The sequence below is a fragment of the Doryrhamphus excisus genome, linkage group LG21, assembly GCF_037039965.1.
Source record: "Doryrhamphus excisus strain RoL-2023G ecotype Guam linkage group LG21, RoL_Dexc_Guam_v1.1, whole genome shotgun sequence".
Classification (NCBI taxonomy): domain Eukaryota; kingdom Metazoa; phylum Chordata; class Actinopteri; order Syngnathiformes; family Syngnathidae; genus Doryrhamphus; species Doryrhamphus excisus.
The window spans coordinates 4,202,751-4,222,040 of NC_136377.1; the positions used below are offsets into that span (position 1 = coordinate 4,202,751).

At 39.8% G+C, this 19,290-nt stretch overlaps 1 long non-coding RNA gene across 1 annotated transcript; it reads left to right on the top strand.

The window, feature by feature from the left end:
* The first annotated feature begins 18,391 nt into the window (after nucleotides 1–18,391).
* Nucleotides 18,392–19,238, top strand: LOC144894584 (uncharacterized). The gene is made up of 3 exons (XR_013625223.1): nucleotides 18,392–18,654; nucleotides 18,874–18,992; nucleotides 19,129–19,238. It is a non-coding gene; the product is annotated as an uncharacterized LOC144894584 (long non-coding RNA).
* Nucleotides 19,239–19,290: the final 52 nt, after the last annotated feature.

Genomic DNA, 19,290 nt, shown 5'->3' on the forward strand with positions numbered 1-19,290 from the left:
GTACTACTGGATGCTACTTAGTACGCCACAGGAGTGTGTATATACTATGTTATATATGCATCTGTGACCAGATGATGCATCTGTGACCTCCTTAAGGAGGTTAAAAACCCTACGGATGAAAATAGAGTACTACAGAATGATATCAAGGTTCCACAGGATGATATCAAGGTTCTACAGATGATATCAAGGTTCTACAGATGATATCAAGGTTCTACAGGATGATATCAAGGTACTACTGGATGCTACTTAGTACGCCGCAGGAGTGTGTATATACTATGTTATATATGCATCTGTGACCTGAGGATGACCTTAAGGAGGTTAAAAACCCTACGGATGAAAATAGAGTACTACAGAATGATATCAAGGTTCTACAGGATGATATCAAGGTTCTACAGGATGATATCAAGGTTCTACAGGATGATATCAAGGTTCTACAGGATGATATCAAGGATCTACGGGGTGATATCAAGGTTCTGCAGGATGATATCAAGGTTCTACAGATGATATCAAGGTTCTACAGGATGATATCAAGGTACTACTGGATGCTACTTAGTACGCCGCAGGAGTGTGTATATACTATGTTATATATGCATCTGTGACCTGAGGATGACCTTAAGGAGGTTAAAAACCCTACGGATGAAAATAGAGTACTACAGAATGATATCAAGGTTCTACAGGATGATATCAAGGTTCTACAGGATGATATCAAGGTTCTACAGGATGATATCAAGGTTCTACAGGATGATATCAAGGTTCTACGGGGTGATATCAAGGTTCTGCAGGATGATATCAAGGTTCTACAGGATGATATCAAGGTTCTACAGGGGGATATCAAGCTTCTACAGGATGATATCAAGCTTCTACAGGATATCAAGGTTCTACAGGATGATATCAAGGTACTACTGGATGCTACTTAGTACGCCACAGGAGTGTGTATATACTATGTTATATATGCATCTGTGACCTGATGATGACCTTAAGGAGGTTAAAAACCCTACGGATGAAAATAGAGTACTACAGAATGATATCAAGGTTCTACAGGATGATATCAAGGTTCTACAGAATGATATCAAGGTTCTACAGGATGATATCAAGGTTCTACAGGATGATACCAAGGTTCTACAGGATGATATTAAGGTACTACTGGATGCTACTTAGTACGCCACAGGAGTGTGTATATACTATGTTATATATGCATCTGTGACCTGATGATGACCTTAAGGAGGTTAAAAACCCTACGGATGAAAATAGAGTACTACAGAATGATATCAAGGTTCTACAGGATGATATCAAGGTTCTACAGGATAATATCAATGTCCTACAGGATGATATCAAGGTTCTACAGAAAGATATCAAGGTTCTACAGGATGATATCAAGGTACTACTGGATGCTACTTAGTACGTCACAGGAGTGTGTATATACTATGTTATAAATGCATCTGTGACCTGATGATGACCTTAAGGAGGTTAAAAACCCTACGGATGAAAATAGAGTACTACAGAATGATATCAAGGTTCTACAGGATGATATCAAGGTTCTACAGAATGATATCAAGGTTCTACAGGATGATATCAAGGTTCTACAGGATGATATCAAGGTTCTGCAGGATGATATCAAGGTTCTACAGGATGATATCAAGGTTCTACAGGGTGATATCAAGCTTCTACAGGATGATATCAAGCTTCTACAGGATATCAAGGTTCTACAGGATGATATCAAGGTACTACTGGATGCTACTTAGTACGCCACAGGAGTGTGTATATACTATGTTATATATGCATCTGTGACCTGATGATGACCTTAAGGAGGTTAAAAACCCTACGGATGAAAATAGAGTACTACAGAATGATATCAAGGTTCTACAGGATGATATCAAGGTTCTACAGAATGATATCAAGGTTCTACAGGATGATATCAAGGTTCTACAGGATGATATCAAGGTTCTACAGGATGATACCAAGGTTCTACAGGATGATATCAAGGTACTACTGGATGCTACTTAGTACGCCACAGGAGTGTGTATATACTATGTTATATATGCATCTGTGACCTGATGATGACCTTAAGGAGGTTAAAAACCCTACGGATGAAAATAGAGTACTACAGAATGATATCAAGGTTCTACAGGATGATATCAAGGTTCTACAGGATAATATCAATGTCCTACAGGATGATATCAAGGTTCTACAGAAAGATATCAAGGTTCTACAGGATGATATCAAGGTACTACTGGATGCTACTTAGTACGCCACAGGAGTGTGTATATACTATGTTATAAATGCATCTGTGACCTGATGATGACCTTAAGGAGGTTAAAAACCCTATGGATGAAAATAGAGTACTACAGAATGATATCAAGGTTCTACAGGATGATATCAAGGTTCTACAGAATGATATCAAGGTTCTACAGGATGATATCAAGGTTCTACAGGATGATGCCAAGGTTCTACAGGATGATATCAAGGTACTACTGGATGCTACTTAGTACGCCACAGGAGTGTGTATATACTATGTTATATATGCATCTGTGACCTGATGATGACCTTAAGGAGGTTAAAAACCCTACGGATGAAAATAGAGTACTACAGAATGATATCAAGGTTCTACAGGATGATATCAAGGTTCTACAGGATAATATCAATGTCCTACAGGATGATATCAAGGTTCTACAGGATGATATCAAGGTACTACTGGATGCTACGCCACAGGAGTGTGTGTATATACTATGTTATAGTATATGCATCTGTGGATTTATGCTATGCTGCTTTTTATACCAGTTCCTCTGAGGTTCCATTTGTTTTTAGAATTAGTTTCACATCCCTGCTTTATGGGACTATCACCTCCTTAGTCAAATCCATTAGGAATGATCACAGATGATGATATTTCAAGCTCATTTATCAGCAGGTGCTCGTCCTGATCACAATGTTCTCTAATAAGCTGCTTTCATACCAGGAAATTACCCTTACTGGGTAAGTGGGTCACCCTCCTCTATCACCCTAATAACACCACTTACATGACTTCCATTTGACCCAGTGAAAACAGCACCTCTCTTAACCCCGTTCCCACCTGCAGCCAACTCTCAAGAGGCTCGTAGGTCACTGTTGAAAGTAACTGAATACAAAGGCTTGGGTGTCCCATCACAGTCGGCATCCATGTTGGACTGTTAATGCTGTGTGTGTGTGTGTTATTACAACTAATTCAAAATAATAATATGGCTTTTCTTAAATAAGGCAAGCATCCTATGGCAGCCCACGCGGTTTGATATGTATGAAATTTCAGGTCACAGAGGGGGGGGTGTGACAGACGATCTCATCGCTAAGAACAATGGATGACCTCCCCTATGCGATGGAACACCAATGTGGTGTCTCTGGTTACTGTCGCCATAGTAACAAACATCAATGCTGCACGTCCTGGACCGTGATAACCGCCTGGTTAGTAGACAGGATAAGACAGTAACAAATATTTTGTCAAATATAGAAATGTGATACTAATATTTTTGCAAGACATTGTGCCACATTTCTAATGTGGTCACATGTAAAATGTATGCTAACAATGTTTACATATTAGCTCAGAGCGTGTTTTAGTTCAGCTCGCTGGTGGGGTGCACCGTGTGGCCCTGACAGGCACAGCTGCTGTTTATGATCTCCTGTTGTTATTCCTGCCCCACTGGGGAAAGCACGAGAGCAGCTGAGGGCAACAACAAAGGCATGCACGCACACACACACACACAATTATATCAACACTGCTCAATAAAGATGGATGGATGACAGTGTACAGTCACCGGCCAGAACATTAGGCACATACGTATGCACAATCATTACATGCTGTAGAACAGGGGTCTCAAACACGCCGAATGTGGCCCACAGGACACTAGTTTGATATGAAAGTTTAATGTTAGTGCGGCCCGCGCAAGTTTGATATGGATGCTGTATGGTATCATGTACCCAGAAAAAAATATTACGTTTGATTAATGTTCATGTTAAAGGTTAAATAACTGTTAATAGTTATCCTCCCTATCCGTGTGGAAGTGGTAAGTTTTTGGCTATTTAAGTTTAAAGGAAATAACTAACTCCAATTTCGTTGTACATCTTGTATAATGACAATAAAGGCCATTCCATTCCATTATTTGCCGTTTTATTATTATTATTATATTATGTTTATTTTATTTTTATTTATTTATTATATTTATTATTATATTTATTTATATTTAATGCATGAAAAAGTGGGGGAAAAACGTAGTAGCTCTCTTGGACATTTATTATCAAATATACTGCACAACAGACGAGTGGTTAGCGTGCAGGCCACACAGCTAGGAGACCGGAGTTCAATTCCACCCTCGGCCATCTCTGTGTGGAGTTTGCATGTTCTCCCCGTGCATGCGTGGGTTTTCTCCGGGTACTCCGGTTTCCTCCCACATTCCAAAAACATGCTAGGTTAATTAGCCACTCCAAATTGTTCATAGGTATGAACGTGAGTGTGAATGGTTGTTTGTCTATAAGTGCCCTGTGATTGGCTGGCGACCAGTCCAGTCCATATCTTAGCTTATCTAACACAGACAGCTGAGAGGGCGTAGCCAGTATTTCAAAGCGCATGTACAGGTAGATAAAGATGCTGGATGCGTGGAGGTTCCCTACAGCCACAGCTGTCAACGTCAGTGTGTTTTGAACCTGCGCTAATTAGAGATCCTAGAGGTTATTTGCTATATTTTGATACCTCTCTTGTGTACTGAATAAATATTCACATAAGTGTTGTGTTTCATTAGAAAGTAGACAACTACTATATATTTTCAAGAGTGGAGAACATTAGTGAAAAATATGAAAAACTATTAAATGTTTGGTATAATACGTATATATTTTGATTATTAAATATCTGCATGGTGGGCCGTTTCCGACCGGGCAGGATCATACATTCATCAACCACACCATGGAATTTTAGTGGCTTGATGCCTTCCTAATGATGCCCCTTTTTTCTTACTTTTTAAAATGAAAATAGGACACAGTGAGAGGATTGTTGTCAAGAGCGTGTATGTCAGACCTCAAGCAGCAGCACATGCTGAGCCCACGTGACCTTATCCATGTCTCTCACTCGCTCTCTGTGGGTCACATCTGCATTAACTTGGAAAGAGATAAGCACCACGGTGAATAGAACACAACACAATACAAATTGTGCCCAGAAATGAGAGAGATAAAGGGACATAACAGTCACACATAGTTGAACGTCTTCGTCCAGATGACCCATGGAGTGGAATCGGTTTCATCCTGCGCCGCGTTAAAAAAACAAGTACAAAAATACTAATAAAATGGCTGAGTGGGTTAACTACAAAATTACAAATGATAATGAGCGCAGTGTTGTCTTGGAAACAAAGCCGCATCTGCAGAGCTGATTGAATAAAGTCATTACTGAAAGCAACAGCAGCATCATGTGCGGTTCAATATCACGCCTGTAAAATTACAAAATACACAAATGCTGCTGTATGTCAAAAATATATTCTACATTATGCTCAAATATTTTATGTAATTCATTTTTTACAGCTGATCTTAAAAAAAAAAAAAATAAATCCCATTTATTGGCAACACTGTTGCTAAAGAACTCATTCAAGTAACAAAATGTGCGGCTTGTTTAAGATGCAGTTACTTTTCTCAAGCCAGATATTTAGTACTTTTTACATATTGGACTATTTCTATATATATTTATTCATATTTTATATTACTTTCATTTATTTTTGGAGATATTATTGCAGTGGAACCTCGGTTAGCATCAGCCTCGGTTTGTGTGTTTTTCAGATAACAGCACTCCCTGTTTCCCCCCCCCCCCCAGAAATTAATTAATTAATTAATTTTAAAAAGTTTTGTTGTTGACTATTAACTATTATTAGTCAAAACAAAACTGAAGGACAAGTTATGTATAGTAATCTAGGCATCAGAACATTAGATATTAGATTAGATTTCACTTTTCACACTGCAATTCTCCTCCATTTTGTGTGGAAGTGGTACATTTTTGGTTTCCGTCTTTGCCTCAAATGAAATGAGATAGAAACAGTGCCTGCGTTGACAATGTGCTTTAATTTTTAAAGGCTGTTAGGAGGAAGGAGAGGCTTTATTGGTCATCCGAGAACCTGAGGGTCTCCTTGTCCAGTGACCCCCTTCTTTCCCCACCCCCTGCTTGGGTGACTAAAGGGAAATGCACCAAGGGCCTGTCCTCTGCCCTGTGATGTACTATGTGTAGTGTAATGCGCCGCATATGCATGTAGATTAGCAGAAGTGGAGAGAGCAATGACTTGCTGTTGGGGGGAAGAAAAAGCGCCAAGGGAGAGGAGGCAAACGGAGTAAATGAAAGATGACAAAATCAAGGGGGTCGTAGGGAGATACAGTATAAAGGAAACAAGGCTTCAGTGATAATTGATAGAGACAGCTAACTTCCAGTAATTTAGCTGATGAAGCTTTTCAGGACTGCAGAGCAGAGAAGGCCAAGAAGGCCGGGTAGCGTGGGGTGGGGGGGGGTGTTTTGTTAACATTTCAGCCCATACACACACACATATACACACACACGTACATCGCCACTAACCTTCCAAACAAGTGAGAGGAGACAAAGTGCTGATAGTGCTGTTCCCATTGCAGGGCTGGCCAAGGCACACATGCATGCATGGCTGGCTGGAACCGTGACACTAACATGACATGCTAGCCGGTAGACAAGCCAACTGGTGATGCAGAGGAATGTTGTCTGACCCTGTTTGGACTATACTATATTTGTAGACCACCAGGCTACTTGGATTTGTAAGCCCCTTTAGCCAATACAAAGCCATCATCTTTCCAGATTGCTGTATGAATAGTACTGAAACGGAACGCAGGGAACCGAGTCAACCCAACTATTTTTTTTTCTGAATGGGTGTAAGGATCTTCCACAATGCCAGGACAGGAATGAGTGGTTTCACACCTGGCACTCACTTCATCTGCCATGTTGTGACGTCATCTAGTACAGATATGCAGCATGGGTACAACAATCCAACATTAGAACAAATAGCGGTTTGTATGTAAAAGTGAATTATCACAGTTTTACAAGGGCCCTCAGAGCTCTAGGTTGTGCAACCAAAGATTTCAGGGCAAAAATTAGGGCAAAAGGTTTACACCAGGGCAGGGGTCTCAAACTCAATTTACCTGGGGGCCACTGGAGCTAGGGTCTGGGCAAGGCTGGGCCGCATCAGGTTTTCTAAAAAAAAAAAAAACAAAAAAAACACATTTATTAAAAACAGAAAAATATACAAACTTTTGCAGTGCTTTGGTTCCGATTTTCTACAATAAAAGAAAACATAAATTTTTATTTTTCTGCACAAAATAAAATGAAAAATAAATAAACAAATCAAGAATAAAGAAAATCAATCAATCAAGTAATCATAAAAATAATAAAAACTTAAGAAACCACATATAGTTGGTGGGTAGACAAATTATTTTTTTAGATTAAAATGAACAAAGCATTATTAGAGCCCTGTAGACATGACAAAACACGACTATAGTCACATTTATACTCTTTTTATTTACAATATATTGCGCAACTGCAGGGTCTTGAGACACATGCTAACTCGCAAACTAGAGAGCTAGCGACCTAAACGGTAGCCTTCAAGTTATTTCCTTTAAACTTAAATAGCCAAAAACTTACCACTTCCACACGGATAGGGAGGATAACTATTAACAGTTATTTAACCTTTAACATGAACATTAATCAAACGTAATAATTTTTTCTGGGTACATGATACCATACAGCATCCATATCAAACTAGCGCGGGCCGCACTAACATTAAACTTTCATATCAAGGCAGGGGCCTCAAACTAGTGTCCTGCGGGCCACATTTGGCCCGCGGGCCGTGGGTTTGAGACCCCTGGTAAACCATGACTTGTGCATTCCTGGAATGGATTATTTCCATTTCCACTATTTCTTATGTAAAATATTAGCTTTCTAGTTTTCTCCTTCTGAGTGTATTTGGAACATGTTGACTGCCCATGTATTTATTTACCAAGCGTCACATTATTATTATATTATTTACGTCATAGGCATCTACAAACATGCTTTTTTCTACTTTGCCTACCTTTCAGATTCATCTTTTGAAAGCGATCCCTGTTAGCTAGCCCACCCTGCTATAGACACCCACCCCCCAGGCCCCCACCCTCAATTCCAGCGTCTTTCTCAGCCACACTGCTGCACGAGCCTGTGCGCCATAAATAGCTTAGCGAGGATGAGGCGAAATCTCTAGCCCAAGATTGCAGGAGTCTGCTGCAGCGTGCTGGCTTAATATGCTCTCGTCGTATGGACCAAGCAAGGAAAGGACAGAAGAAACGAGATTGTATGACAGAAGAGAAGGACAAAATCAGATTAGATGCTTATATATATATATATATATTGCAATTCTGGTGAGATTTCACCAAGTATCAAATAGCTGATATTACACCGATATTTCATCAACTCTACTACTGTAGTAGCTTCCTGCCCTTAAAGCCATTTTTATACTGGGGAAACCACACTGGATAAATGAATGAATGGGAAGAGGAGAAGTAATAGCAGTCACAGCACTGCATCATACAAGGTCGTTTCTGATTGAATCAAACCAAAAGTAAGAATTATTGATATACAGTACATTATTTCCTGGGCCGGACCTCATGGGATTATACAAGTGTACTTAAATGTTACGTGAGAATAATCACTCTTCAGTCTCTCGTTGTCCTATTTCCCTACTGAGATGTTAAATTAGCCGAAAACGGGGTTACAGTCGAGCAGTAAGCACAAAGGCTGGCTGATAATTACACATTCAAGGTGTTTGGTGCAGTGTTGACAGCCCCCGATACCACACACACACACACACACACACAGTTTTGTTCATGAAAATGCATTATTACATTAAAAAACACACAACTACTAGAAAATTCTAGTTCCTACAGAAAATAAAATAAAATGACCTCAGGAGTATGGTGCTGTATATCATATCATGATACAATGCATGATACTGTCAGACAGTAACTAAAGATGGTGCTGGAGCCTATCCCAGCTGTCTTCAAGCGAGAGGCGGGGTACACCCTGGACTGGTGGCCAGCCAATCACAGGGCACATATAGACAAACAACCATTCACACTCACATTCATACCTATGGACAATTTGGAGTCGCTAATTAACCTAGCATGTTTTTGGAATGTGGGAAAAAAACGGAGTACCCGGAGAAAACCCACGCATGCACAGGGAGCAAACTCCACACAGAGTTGGCCGAGGGTGGAATCGAACTCGGGTCTCCTAGCTGTGTGACCTGTGCGCTAACCACTTGTCCACCGTGCAGCCAATCTTAATTATCATTCATTCATTCATTTTCTACCGCTTTTTCCTCACGAGGGTCGCGGGGGTGCTGAAGCCTATCCCAGCTGTCTTTGGGCGAGAGGCGGGGTACACCCTGGACTGGTGGCCAGCCAATCACAGGGCACATATAGACAAACAACCATTCACACTCACATTCATACATATGGAGAATTTGGAGTCGCTAATTAACCTAGCATGTTTTTGGAATGTGGGAAAAAAACGGAGTAACCCGGAGAAAACCCACGCATGCACGGGGAGAACATGCAAACTCCACACAGAGATGGCCGAGGGTGGAATTGAACTCTGGTCTCCGAGCTGTGAGGCCTGCGTGCTAACCACTTGTCCACTGTGTAGCCAGCAAAATGAAACATTTTCTATTTAAATGTATAGCAATTAAAAAAGTAATGGTTGATACTTCCAAAATATGCTTTTATTATTAAAAGGTTTATAAAACTGGGTCGACAGGTGGGTGCTGTTAGTATCACGGTATTGACCCAAATATAAGACACTTTCTTTTTCCAAGACCTGTTTCTTTAAAAAATAAATGACACAAACGAGACTAAATGAAGTAGAATTTGCTTAAGTCATTTGTCGCCAGCAAAAGCTACTATTTGGGTAAATTGGTATGTTTCTGCAGCAAGATGGTTGGTGTGTCGTTTGTGAGCTGGAGAGGTAAGATGAGGTCACATGACAACACACACACACACACACTGGCATGCAAATACTTTCTTTGCTTGCTAGATTTACATATTCAAATTGTTACACTCCCCAGTTTATAAACACATGCTGCTTAATCCCACCTTCTGTGCAGCCAACCGCCTCTAACTCTCAAAATCTCTCAAAACAACGACAAGCAGATGAGTGTAACATTTAAATGCTCAAGACCGGATCATTAATCAAAACGCTACATACAATATTTGTATTTTATCATAAGTAACGCTTTGTAGACTTAAGGATTACGCATAAGTCCAACGCAGTCTAACTTGATCCAGACGCTCACAGGATGCAAAACTAGGAGACAGAAAGGCAGGCGACATATTGCTCCCGACTCATTACACTGTCACTATGAGCGGCCAATCTGGAACGAGTTGGCTTGAATACAGCCTGATCCCACCCCTGACGTTGTGTGTGTGTGCTAAACAAGAGTGAAACCAGGCCATGGTGAGATCTCCTCAGGGAGAAGAGAGCTTGGATTTATAGTAAAACACTGGATTATGCTAATAAAGCCACACAGTCGGTGCATGTTACTGATACTTCCATCTGTGTAAGTGTGTGTGTGTGTGGGGCCATGTATGCTTCATATACATGCATGGATGATTGCTCAAATGAGCATTGGTCCGTGCTGGTACAGTGTGCACAGTACTGTATCATTCTTGCTTGCACACGAGTGCACGACCTGGCCATAGTCTCCAAGCGCACTGGTGCATGTGTGTCGCAGCAGCGTCACACTGAGGGAGGCTGCCATTTGTTTGTGCTTTGGCCCAAAGAAAAACTACGGCTGCCAAGGACCCGCAACACCAAATGGGGGAGTTGGAAAGGGAATGGAAGAATGGTGGAGGAGGAGAGGAATTATTTCATATCATAAATCAGATAATATAGATAAAGAAATATGCTTTCAATTGCTTCTAGCCAAAAAATAAATACAGGATAAACATACAATAAATGCACTAACTATAAACAATGCATTCATTCATTCATTTTTTACTGCTTAGCTTATCCTCACAAGGGGGTGCTGGAGCCTATCACAGGTGTCTTCTGGCACCCTGGCCTGGTCGCCAGCCAATCACAGGGCACATACGTATAGACGAATGTGGGAGGAAACCAGAGTACCCGGAGAAAACCCACACATGCACGGGGGAATCGAACCAGCTGTGTGGCCTGCACGTGAAACACTCATCAGCCATGCAGCTTCCAACTGTACTTGTATGGTTGAATAGTTATAACACTGATTTGCTCAACTAAATAAAACTACAATAAAGTAAAATTGGTCAGCTTTTGAAACATAAATAAATCACATAGAACAGGGGTCTCAAACACGCGGCCCCGGGCCAAATGTGGCCCGCAGGACACTAGTTTGAGGCCCCCGCCTTGATATGAAAGTTTAATGTTAGTGCGGCCCGCGCAAGTTTGATATGGATTCTGTATGGTATCATGTACCCAGAAAAAATTATTACGTTTGATTAATGTTCATGTTAAAGGTTAAATAACTGTTAATAGTTATCCTCCCTATCCGTGTGGAAGTGGTACGTTTTTGGCTATTTAAGTTTAAAGGAAATAACTTGAAGGCTACCGTTTAGGTCGCTAGCTCTCTAGTTTGCAAGTTAGCATATGTCTCAAGACCCTGCAGTTACATGCTAACCACTCATCCACCGTGCCACCCGCCACCACACTAGCATCAGTGCTATTTTTATTTTTATTATTTTTGTCTTCAGTGTTTGCCACAGCGAATTAATCGCATTTGATTTGGCTAACCAAAAATAAAAAAAGCCCTCCCATTTATAAGGACTTGTACCACTACACCAGCAGAGGTAGCATCATTAGCATCTTCTTGGTAAAATTAACTTGCATAGGTAATTGATATAATTGATATAAAAATAATATAATATAATAAGTCATTGTATTGCTCATATTATTACTGTGCCATCACCACATGCCTTTCTATGTTGAAAGGGCCATTTCTGGTTCTGTGGTTATCATCACACTAGTCCTTCCTTTACTGTGATGTTATTATAAAAAGCAAAAGCAAAACACGCATCCTTTAGACGCTCAGTGAGATGACATCTGAAGAGATTTGTTAACATAAATTGTTTGATTTTTGAGTCATATTTTTCCAGAGAAACTTGGTTTCACTCCAAATTGTACCCCTTTGAGGGGGGGCGGGGGGTGGGGGGGGGGTCGACGCCCGCTTTCTTTTATTTTCTGGAGATGGAATAGTCACATGTCCAAACACATATGTGCATTTATTGCAGCTCGCTCTTTAATGTTTGGACTGGCAGGATAAATGCGCATGAAACACCTCATTATAACTCTTCATCTCGCTGGCTGGGTCTGACATTTTCATGGCTGCCATGTGTCCTCCCACCAGAGGAGGGAAACCCTGCATACACACCAACTGTACCGGGTTAGAAAAAAAAAAAGATGGCCTGCTTCTTGGTGCACATATGAGAGAAAGAGGTCGCGAGCGGGCGTTAGAAGATGACAAGAGAAAGACATAGAGAGAAAGGAAGGACAGAGGCAGGAAAAAGGAGGTGAGGTTCAGAGATGTTGCTGCCATGGTAACCAGTGGCACCTCAGAGAGGAACAGAACAGAACCGCTGTGGGGAAAGACCCAGTGCACAGACACACACACATATGTATAACTATAACACATTTACGTATCTAACATTGATGGAGCCCTATTTTAGGACAGATAGATAGAAAGATGCTCCACCCACTTTAATATTTAATTGATACATATGCATCTTCCGCACTTACTAATTCAGATGTTTTGATTCTGTTTAAACTCGTTTTTTTTTTTCGAGTGATATTTCTCGCTACGTGAATATGCACACAGCGTACATCCCCTGCTGCGTCTACGAGGAGGCATTGCCCCTCCCCCAGTATTTTCACATGCAATGCGAATCTGTTCTGCATACGCGTGAGAGATTTCTCCCATTTTGCTCCATCTACTTACTTTTTATGGTTGTCTGTCGAGCCTGTGAGATTCATCCCTATCATTAGATGATCTTAGGTATAAGAAATGTATCATGATATACATATATGTGATGATACCGTTAATGGGCTTATATTATTGGCTATTTATAGATTGCATCACCCTCGTTAACACAGCATTGTAATGTTTGAGCTTAACCAAACATGGAGGTGAAGACAGTGATGCTGCTGGACAGTATTAAAGGGGATCTATTATGCTCATTTTCCAACCCTTTGCACTTAGTTGTGGACTCCTATAGAGCAGATACACACAATAACCCGCACAGAAAACATTTTAGATCTTCCAGAATCTGCACCTATTCAGCTCTATTTCCTTTCATTTGTGCTTCCTGCCAAAACATTCATTCATTTTCTATCACTTTTCCTCACGAGGCTGGCGGGGGTGCTGGAGCCTATCCCAGCTGTCTTCAGGCGGGGATAGGTCCCTGCCAAAACAGTCTGCTTTAATTTATTACCACCCACGGCATGCCCACTCCACTGTGAATGGTCCCACGTCCAAAGTGCTTCCTAACTGTGACCATATAAGGAAGTCCGCCCCTCTGTGACATCACAAAGGGGCAGTTTAACCACGCCTTTTGAAACCGAGCCTTTTGAGCAATCCCAAACAGCTTTCAGAGCTCACTTTCAAATGAGTAAACCTCATTATCTGAAACGTTAGCATCGTTTAACACGATAATATGACATTGTAACTACATTTATAGGTCAGCAAAGTGGAAAAAAGCATAATATGTCCCCTTTAAACATACTAATGAGGAGTCTTTGGTGGTGAACGTCAATTGAGTGTGCTGTTGAGTCTTTCTCGACTAGCTGCCTAGATATCAGCTCGGAGTTGAACTACATTCATTCTGACCTTCTATTACAACTTTTATAAGATACGAGCATGGAAACAGTAGTGAATCAATATAACACTGCACCCCACTCTTCAGTAAACACCCAAAAAACTTTGGTCGTCTTATATTTGAGGATTTATAGCAATTTCTAGATACAACCCAGCAGGTGGCGCCAAATGACATTTCTTCTTGTCACCCACACACCCAGTGACATGTCTACAATGTGGCTTTTAAAGGGTTAAAAAATAAATGATTCACTTTTTCTCTTCTGACCATGCGTCAAGTCACATATAAATGGACAAGAATGAGGGGGAGGAGGTCAACAGAAGGAGAGGCAGATGCTTGTGGCTCAGATGTTTGAATAATTATTATCCTGATGAGATTTGAGGACGAGAGATATACCTCACGACTCAGCTAAGGGACAAAGACAGACAAAGGATGCCCACTTCCATCACGATACATTGTGTGGGTTAGGCATGTCGATGTGTGGGTCCCTCTTTCCTCGTCCTACGAGGCGTGAGAAAGTGGAGCCTCCCTCTCATCTTTAAAGATGCATGAAGCTGCAACCAGAGGGCAGGAGATAAAGAAAGAAATAGCCTCTGCATGTGTTCTTCATGCAACTGTCTCAACCGCTCAGCTAGCTCAGACACAAATGGAGGACATTGGACTTTGCGGTTTTCGTTTGTAGTGTCGCCGATGTTAAGATGATTTTATTCGTTAATGTTATTATTTCTGCCCTATTAAATGCTGCATTAGCAGGACACATCCAGGTTCAAGGAAGACGACAAGATAACCGCACTGTTCCATTTTTTTACACTCCCTTGTGACTGAAACGGCAATAAAAGAAACAAAAATGTATGCTTCTTTCTCGTTTTGCTTGTACTTCAAGGAGGATGACATAGGATGATGGGAGCGTACCATTTTTTTAAAATTCTGAATAGAGTTTCATTATGACTCTGCAAAAAAGAGGAACATACTTCCTGCATCATTCAAGGAGCAGCATACGTACGTTTGTTTGTCCGGCCATAAGTTGGTAGGCTACTCCTGGTTCCTATAGCATTTCTGTGACTGTTTGGGAATGGTTCCATCATTACTCAAACGTCAAAAACAGAAAATGACTTCCTCTAACAAAGTGAAAAAGCGAGGGAGTGCCATGTTTGTTTGTCAGTGTGTTAGCTAGCAGGCTACTTTCTGGTTCAGGGAGAATGTTATGATATAAGGCAGAGGGCTGTACCATTTTTCATTGTGGGAGTAGCAGGACTTCACTGAGACCTAAACAGCAAAAAGACAAATGTGGGAAAAAAATTGTGAAGCAATTATTTTGGTTGTTTAATAGTAACATGATAGGACTCTACCATTTTTTAATTCTTGGGGCAGCAGTAGTGGTTCCATCTTGACACAAATGCTAGTAGGCCATTCCCTGGTTTGTTGAAAATTATATCAGATGACAGGACTGTACCAGTTTTGATTTTGGGGCCAGGTTGAACGGCGTATTTGAGATTCAAACGGGCAAAAATCTCTCAGAAAATTGAAAGAGTTCACACAAAATAATATACACAAGACGACAGGACTCTACCACTTCACTGGGACACAAACAGTAAAAAAATAAATAAATAGGAATAGATCCCTTTTACCAAAAAAATCCTTTAAAACAAAATCATGAAATCATCGTTTTTATCGAGTTAGGAGACTACTTCCTGGTTCGCTTCATATTCATTTGGTCCATCTACGGCAGGGGTCCCCAACCTTTCTTGAACCACAGACCGGTGTGATTTGGGTCTTTTTTTCCACAGACCAGCAATGTGTGTCAGAAAAATACAGCAAATATAAAATAACACGGGGCTAAATTAAATGTTAAGTGCAGGGAAAATAGAACTCACCCGCTGAATCAATGGGAGGCCTGAGCTTGTTTCTTTGAGACGAGATGGTCCCATCTAGATGTGATGGGAGACAGTGAGTCATGAATAAATCCTTTATTATTCCTGTGCGGCCCGGTAGCAAATGCGACACGGACCGGTACTGGTCCCCGGCCCGGCGATTGGGGACCCCTGATCTACGGCCAAAATGGTTACTAAAACAACAAGTTTCAGATTAATCGACTAAGAAAATATCATGATTGCATTTGTGTGTATATATATTGATATATTATATATTATATATTTATATATTATTACTGAAGCTGTGTGACAAACATTTTGATTTTTTTTAAATATGTATTTTTTTATTTTTAACAGAATATTCAGGCAACCTGGTGTTTGTGCACTTATGTGCGCTGTCAGTTCAAATATTCTATTTCAGAATAAAGAGACTAAAGAGATTAATTTGTCATCAATTAATCATCAATTAATCATCAATTAATCATCAATTAATCATCAATTAATCATCAATTAATCATCAATTAATCATCCATTAATCATCCATTAATCATCCATTAATCATCCATTAATCATCAATTATCATCAATCAATCATCGATTAATCATCAATTATCATCGATTAATCATCAATTACTCCAAAAATGCTCGATTTACTAAAATAATCATTAGTTGGTTAGTGAGATGACGGGACTGCAAAAGCTTTGGTTATGGCGTCGGGGGAACAGTTTTATTGTGACCCAAGTGGCAAAAAGTGACAACAATGCCTCTAACAATGGTGAAAAAAATCAGGGAGTGGCAAATTTTTGCTTGTTTGTTATATGCAGGCTACTTTCAGGTTCACATAGACCAGCACAGTGCCTTTCTCCCTCGTATGAAATTTAGCTCTTTATAGTCACACAACCCTACAATGATTAGCGCCACAGAGAGCTGCTCACGCCGGGTGTAAATATATTTATTTTTCTTAACTTATAACACCAATTAACAAAATCAAAGTGTGATTTCTGTCAGTCAAGTGTCAGAAAAAAAACGCTCACCATGCTAGTGGTGATTATTTTCACACATGAAAAAAACACTCACACACTAACACACACACATGCCCCGCAACATATGCTGAATAAAAAATGCTATCTATCAGCGTTTCACAGTTTTCACTGGACCATCTTCCAACACAAAAAGCTGTGACAATTAACTGAGCGTTTGGAGGGTTGTTGTTTTTTTTTTTATATTAAAGAAATAAACTGGGAAATCTCCGGGCCTTTAAACGAATGCGTGGGTGTGAAATAATACAACAGATACATACAAGAAGGGAAAACAAGGGGGATAGAAATAGACAAGGGACGCTTCACATTGTGCCTCAGCAGGGATGACTTCAGAGTCGAAATAAATACAGTTGAATTTCACTGGTGCAAATAAGGCCTCTCACCGATGCAGCATATACTGTAAGTGTGGTTGTTTAGGTGTGAGGTTTAATCTTTCTCTCTTATGGTGCTTATATTCGTTAAGCTTGCATGTGTGTGTATTGTATTGTGTACTCGATTTCATATTCATAGAAGTCCACAAACCATTCTGCATCTATTTGCTTATTTGCTGCAGCTTTACATAAAACATGACAAGATACGCCCTTTCATTCCATGTAAATACTAACATCCACATGAATATCTGAGTACCAAGGCAGATTTGATATTTATTCAGCTGTGCAACAAACATCCAGTCGTGTTAAAAATCATCTTTTTGGATCCCATCTTTTTTAGTTGTTTACATTGTAATGTACAGCAGAGTATTACAGCCACATTGAAACAAAAAAAAGTTGTACATTTATGAGAATAAAGTCGTAATATTATATACGTGTCAGGGGGAAAATAGAGCATAGCTCTTCAGGTAATGTTATGATTTTTTTTCTTGTAAATTTATGACCTTATTCTGGTAATTTTACAACTTTTTTCACCTAAATGTGATTTCTTACTTTATAGGCAAAATCTCAAATGTCTTTTTTTACTGTACTCCACTGTACTATGTAAATATCATGTAAAACGCAGTACTTTGTAATATGTTTCAAAAGATAAGTTGGAATCTTTTATCATTCATTAATTAGTTAAATAAAAATACTCAAATGCAAAATTTGTGTTATCATATTTGTACTAATACATTTATACATTCACCTCATATTCCCTGTCTCTACACATATACCTTACTATGCCTTAGAAGATAATTAAAGTAATGCACTTTGATGGATGTTTCTTTTTACAGAATATATTTAAAGGCCCCAAAGATGGCGCCAGCGGCATACAATCGACTGTAAAGCATTTAGTAAGTTCATTTAACTGCACTGCTAACTTATTTAGTTACTTGAGAGCAATGTGTTCAACAGTGTTCCATCACAAACTATTACAACCACAGTAATACACAATGATTATCGAAAAATAAGACATACTTAGCGGATTTTGTAACAACTTAATCTGCAAACCCATTTCCGTGGTTGAGTAAGGTGCTCTTTGATTGGTCAAAAGGTATCAAATGTTAACACCACACCAATCAGGGAGCAATTTATTCCTTGGTGTATAATTTATGCGTCAATTGATTTGCTACATGAGAGGGACAAAGTTTTGGTAAATGTCAGTCAGCAACTTCGACACCACAGAAAACTAAAACACACAGCAATGGTGCACAATAAAAGTATTCGTATTGCGTATACACTCACCCGCCACAGCACGTATAAGAAGCGCTGAATTCATTTCCTGGTTAAGAGTAAGGTGCTCTCTAGTGGAGACGGCTTGTTACTGCTGAACCAATCAGAAGCTGTTTTAAACTTTGGTTCATAATTCGCTTCCGGTCACTTTTTGTTTTGAGTAAACTGGCGCCATCAGTTACAATTCGACCACATTGACGTCATTCACTGCTCTGTGGTGAGTGTTTATTTGTATATTTATTTATATATTTATATGAATTAGACGCCATGATTATGGGTAGTTGTTTTGTTTATGCTAGGAATGATTGTAAGAAATATAATAATAGCTAGCTAGCTAGTTGTTAGTTATTGACTTTATTTTAGCTTGGCTAGTTTACTAGCAAACAGGGGCATTTAATACCATAGAAATTATAGCTTGTGTTTAATTTTGTAATAGGTGGATAAAGGCATGATGAGTGAAGAAAAACGCAGTCCTACGAGAGGTGCTGCGAGCTTGAACCACAGCAAATGGAACCATAAACGTCCTCAGGTCCACTGGATGGATGACACTTTAAAGTATGGTGGTTTAGCATTCTGTTGCTACAATTGTTTATTCAGACATATTTTTAATATAGCTCGTTTCCATTAAAATGTGCGTATCAACAAAAATATTTGCTTTTGTTAATTTAACCCAAAATTTGTCTGTTTTCAGCGATGATAACAATGTGAGTGAAGAGGGTTGCAAACTGGCAACACAGAGGATGTCCACCCCAAAACATGCAGATGTGCTTGAGCCGAGTACATTCTTGGTTCAAGATGAGGTAAATAAACAATAGATAATGTGTGACATTCGAGACAAAATAGATACAGTTCA